Source organism: Oryctolagus cuniculus, chromosome 6 (assembly GCF_051225735.1).
Source record: "Oryctolagus cuniculus isolate XC-2025 breed Fujian yellow rabbit chromosome 6, ASM5122573v1, whole genome shotgun sequence".
Lineage (NCBI taxonomy): Eukaryota > Metazoa > Chordata > Mammalia > Lagomorpha > Leporidae > Oryctolagus > Oryctolagus cuniculus.
The window spans coordinates 61,491,917-61,497,916 of NC_142872.1; positions in this window are offsets into that span (position 1 = coordinate 61,491,917).

Sequence of the window (6,000 nt, forward strand, 5' to 3'; positions counted from 1 at the left end):
TCCTAAGAATTCACACTGTGCCAGGAGCTCATCACATAGCAGGAACAGAGTGGCTAGACCTGGGGCAGCTGGCGTTCTGACTTGCTTTGTTTGCAAGCCTTGAACACCAGTAGCAGCTCTGGCTGGCCCTGGCCCCTCCACGGGCTGCAGGCAGCTCAGAGCCTGGGGACAAAGGAGTTCTCCTTGCCTGCTTATTAGCATGAGGGCAGCAGAGGTGAAAGTTTGCTGTGCTGATTATCTTTCTGTTTGCTGATGCCCAGCAGAACCTCATCTGGGGAGCCCCGAGGGCGGCTGTGTGAGATTGAAAAAGGAAGGAGGTTTACTGATATAAGGCCCCTTCCACGGAATTTGTAATCAGGGTGCTGAGGGCCATGGAATTTGTAATCAGATGCGGAGGGGCCAGCCATGTCATGGTGTTAACAACAGAAGAAGTTCACAGGAGCCAGCACTGTGGGGCAGCAGGCTAAGCTGCTGCTTGGGAAGCTGGCCTTGCATAGTGGAGTGCCGGCTGAAGTCCTGGCTGTTCCGCCTTTGCTCCAGGTTCTTATTAATGTGCCTGGGAATGCAGTGCGGATGGCCCGAGCCCCTGCAGCTCGTGTGGTATACCGTGATGGAGTTCCAGGCTCCTGGCTTCTCCCTGGCCCAGCCCTGACTGTTGCAGGTCTATGGGGAGTGACCCAGAGGTTGGAAGAACTCTTTCTGTCTTTCCCTCTCTCCATCAATCTGCCTTTTGATAAATAGGTAGATAGATAGATAGATGAGAGTTTTTAAAAATCAGTTTATAGCGATTGCACGCCAGGCAGTTTTCTAAGCACACATATTAATGCACTTAATTGTCACCACAACCCTATGAGGTAGGGTGCTAACACCCCCATTTTACAGAGGAGAGAACTGAGGCTTACAGAGCTAGAGAAAGAAGCGAGTGGTGACATTCTTAGATTCGTGTGGTCCTAGCCACCAAGCAGCCCATAGTTTGGTGATGGAGTCGTTAGGTTGGGGCAATGGATAAATGAATTGATCACAACTGGAGGCGGATGGTGACACTGACATGAACACAAATAAGTGATGCAAAGGAGAAGAGAGCGTGGAGAGGGTTAGAAAGGAGGGAGTGTCCTGCGGCTGGAAGGCTTGGCAGGAGAAGGGGGAAGGCGGGAGGGACTCTGCTCTGACAATGGCACGAGGTGGCCAGACTGGGCACGCTTGGAAGCCAGGGCTCTGCGGGGAAGCGGAACTGCACTGCCGAGACCTGCGTGTCAGGGGAGGGGCTGCACTTTATCCGGGCAATAGTAGGCAGCTGAAGCCCTGGACCTTGCTCTTCCTCTTAGTGCATTGAAGAAGCAGAAAGAACCTTTCTGTTGAATGCCACTGGCCTAGCTCGTGGTCTTTGTAGCCAGGCAATCCTGGTTTCAGTTGTGAGTTTCCCCGTGGATTTGCTCTGTGTTCTTGAGGAAGTTACCCAACTCCTCTGCACAAAAAGGAATAATTACACACAGTTTATTGGTTTTTGGAGAAAATGAAATATGATAATGGATGCAAAGTATGAGATTTATGCTAGGTATTACAGATTTTCTATTTTTATTTATTTTCTATTAATACCATGAACTCTGCTGTATTTTCACTTTTAATGTTTGTCTCTGTGGGGAGCAAACCGGACTAGACTGAGTTACTGGAATTAAGACTTATTCTATGCATCTGCTCTCCCACAATATGGCGCTGGGAGAGAAGTAAACAGCTTCCGCACAGCTGCCTCCAGTTCAACCAATAAACTGTAGGACTTGCTACTGATTGGAGGAGAGCAGCGTACTCGGCGTGTGGGCAGCCGAGTTGGGATTGGCGGAGGAGGACTATAAAGGAGGAGAGAGACGGCATGCACCGGGAACATCTAAGGGGAACATCTAAGGGGAACATCTAGCTGAAGGAACACCTGTGCAGCCCCCGAGAAAGCCGGCCGGCGGTGTGCCGCTCCCCCGCGGAAGTGGGGAATGTGGCCAGGGGGAACTGCCCTTCCACGGAGGTGGAAGGGATAGTAGCCAACCCGGGAAGAACCAGCAGCAAACCCGGGGAGGGCCGAGCAGACGAAAGAACAGCGCAGGGTCCTGTGTCGTTCCTCCACGAAGAGGGGGAGCGACAGTCTCTATAAGCCTTGCCTTCCTATGATCCCTCCTTCTGGAACCAAAAATATAAAAGTCTACCTTTTTTTTCTGGATGAACTCCTATTCAGCCCTCAAGAGTCATTGCAAAAATCTCCTATACTCTGAAACCTTTTGCCAACTCCCCCAGCACAAAGTGAACCCCTCGCTGCACCCTGCCTCTACCCTAGCCCTCGCGCTGTATGGTAATTGGGTTTGTATATGGTCTATTTTCTGGAAGTTTCTGAACGTGTAGAAACTGCTGTATTGCCCTAGCTTAGTGTTTCTCCAACTGTGCTCTGCAGTACCCTGGGAGACCCCTGACCCTTTCAGGGGGTCCTTGGGGTCAAAATTATTTTCCTAAAAACTCTTGGGGGAGGCCAGCATTGTAGCAGAGGGTTTAAGCCGCTGCCTGTGGTGCTGGTGTCGCATGTGAGTCCCGGGTGCTCCACTTCCGATCCAGCTCCCTGCTAATGTGCCTGAGCAGGCATCTGGGAAGTCAGCTCACGTACTTGAGCATCTGCCACCCATGTGGAAGACCCAGATGGAGTCCTCAGCTCCTGCTTCAACCTACCCAGCCCTGGCCATTGCAGTCACTTGGGGAGTGAATCAGCAGATGGAAGATTCTCTCTCTCTCTCTCTCTCTCTCTCTCTGTCACTCTGCCTTTCAAATAAATAAATAAATTTTTTTAAAAACCACATGCAAGTTTCACTTAAGACCACCTTTAATGAAGTATTAAAATTATTAAACTTGTATAATCTTGGCCCCTGGATACATTTATTTTTAAAAAAATATTTTTGTGAAGATTTATTTATTTGTTTGACAGGCTCAGTGATACAGAGAGAGGTTCCATTCACTTGTTCACTCCCCAAATGGCCCAGTATTCAGGGTCAGGCCTGAGGCAGGATGCAGGAACTCCGTCAGGGTCTCCACACGGGGGGCAGGGACTCGAGTTCTTGAGGCGTCATCTGCTGCTCCCCTGGCATATTCACTAGGAGCTGGATTCAAGCAGAGGAGCCGGGACTTGAACTGGTGCTCCCATGTGGGAAGTGAGCATCTCAAGTGATAGCTGAACCCACTGTGTCACAATACCTGCCCCACTACACATCGTCTTAATAGGAAAATGGAAAGTGGTGTAAGGGACTCCTACCATAGCACGGAGCACAGGGTAGGCGGCCATGTCCAGGAAAAGCCCCTGTGCAACGGCTCACATTCGAGCTGATTTAGCCACTATTGCCTGAACACCATTTTTACATGAAAGAACAAGTGACAAACCATGGCTCTATGGAGTTGGATATTTGGCAGACATTTTCTCAAAAATGAACACAGTGCACCTGCCACTTCAAGGCAAAGAGCTACCGGTGTTGATGGCCAATGCCAGAATTCCAGCTAAGTTGAGAAGAGTTTATCTACCACTATGAACCTGACAATTTCTTGTTTTACTTCTCTGGTGAGATCTGCAGTGATACGGAGGCATGTGCTTTTCTGATGCTATGTAACGAAATGAGTCCATCTTTGAAAAATGTAATGAGCCCGTGAAGCAGTGGTTTCCAAATGAACAAAGCGTGGTGTTACCACAGCATGCATGGGTGAACAAAGATCCATTCCAAGTGCAAGACAGACCCAGGGGTTTTGATGTGGCAGAGGAGAGAGGAGAAGAAGCTCATTAACCTAGTCTCAGATTGCGTGTTGCAACAACACTGAACCCCATTCAAGTTTTGGTGTAGTACCAAGAGGAGATATCCGTGGTTGTCTTGAAAGGGTCATTACAATGTTTCCCTTTTTCCAAGGAGATATACGTGTAAGGGCAGATTTCTTTTGTTTCTGGAAACCAAAACAAGACCTTGCCTCAGACTGAATGTAGCAGCAGCCACAAGGACCCAGCCGTCTTCAGTTAAACTTCACATCAAAGAAATTTGGAAATACCCTGCTTCTTGAAAAAGTTCATAGAAATGCATATTGTGAAGATACTATGCTTGAATTTCAGTTATTTTTGTGCACCCAAATAAACATGTCTTTCTTCCACAAACTTTTTGAAGGCCCTTTATACGCACCACAGTGCTACTCTTCTGAATAAATGTCTTCATTCTGTAAAATACAGATTATTTCCATAAAAGCATATCTTAGGTTACTATGTAATGGATTTGTTTTTATTACTTTTAAATGAATGAGTAAATAAATAAAATAAATATTTGTGATTCTTTAGTGCTATTTTTTTTTTTCTATTTTTTTTTGACAGGCAGAGTGGACAGTGAGAGAGAGAGAGAGAGAGAAAGGTCTTCCTTTGAGCGGCGCCGGCCTAATTTTCTTTTTTTAAAGATTTATTTGAGCCAGCGCCGCGGCTCACTAGGCTAATCCTCCGTCTTGCGGCGCCGGCACACCGGGTTCTAATCCCGGTCAGGGTGCCGGATTCTGTCCCGGTTGCCCCTCTTCCAGGCCAGCTCTCTGCTGTGCCCAGGGAGTGCAGTGGAGGATGGCCCAAGTGCTTGGGTCCTGCACCCCATGGGAGACCAGGATAAGCACCTGGCTCCTGGCTTCGGATCAACGTGGTACGCCGGCCGCAGCATGCCGGCTGCGGCGGCCATTGGAGGGTGAACCAACGGCAAAGGAAGACCTTTCTCTCTGTCTCTCTCTCTCACTGTCCACTCTGCCTGTCAAAAAAATTAAAAAAAAAAAAAAAAGATTTATTTGAAAGGCAGAATGACAGAGAGAGAGAGAGAGTCAGAGACAGAGAGATCTTCCATTCACTGGTTCAATCCCTTAATGTCCACAACAGCCAGTGCTAGGCCAAACCAAATCAGGAGCCAGGAACTCCATCTGGGTCTCTCACAGAGGAGGCAGGGGCCCCAGTACTTGGACCATCTTCCACTGCCTTCCCAGGCACAGGGGCAGGAAGCTGGTTCGGAAGTGGAGCAGCCGGGACTTAAACGGGTGCTCATATATGGGATGCCAGCATCAGAAGCAGCAGCTTAATCCACTGTGCCACAGCACTGGGCCCCGGTTTTAGTATCTTATGTGGCACGTAGAAGCAAAAGCTCTTTGGGGCCCTCACTTATTTCCAGGAGTATAATGGAGCCCTGAGAGCAAAGAGCTTGAATGCTGCTGGCCTGGCTTGAGGCCTGGCACATAGTAGGTGCTCAAGGTATAGGTATGACATCCAGGCCATTGTGAGGGTGCGGTCAGGCCACACAGTCTCAGTGCCACTGTTCCTCTGCCCTTCCTAGGATGGTGTCTGGGCTGCCTGGTCCTCTCCCACTGTGGTTCTATGCAGGGCCTGGCCTTGGTGACTTCGGAGCCCACTTCAGGCTGGGTTCGGCCGCATGGTTCACACTTAGATTACCCATGAGCCCTCATCCCAAATTCTCCCACAGACTGTGGGTCCTAATTCCATTTGTTTGCTGCCTTTGTGGCTGGGTTTAGGCCAGGTCGAGAAGCCTATGGCACTGCTTAGACTGTGATTTGCGATCAAATTTAAGAAATGTGAAGGGTCGAGTCTGGGGCAGATGCAGGCGGTTTGTAAAGCTGGGCTACTTATGAATGAAGCCAAGGTGGACCTCTGGCCACTTGGGCCTTCCCCGCCTGGCCCGGGAGAGACACTGCCTGCAGCAGGAAGTGCCGGCTTCCCTCTCCTTGCTCAAAGGCAGGAGGAGTTAGGTGAGCGGTGACCCTTCCCTGACACCCCGTAATCCAATCTCCCCTCTCCTTCCTCTCTCCTTCCCCAGCTGATCCCTGTGGGCCTGCAGGAGACTGCCTGTCATTAGCGCCATGGCCACGATACACTTGAGGAAACAGTAATGGGGCCTGGGACAAAGCTAATTAGCTAATGTAGTGAGACATATAAATAAAGAAACCCAACAGCCTTGTGGAGGC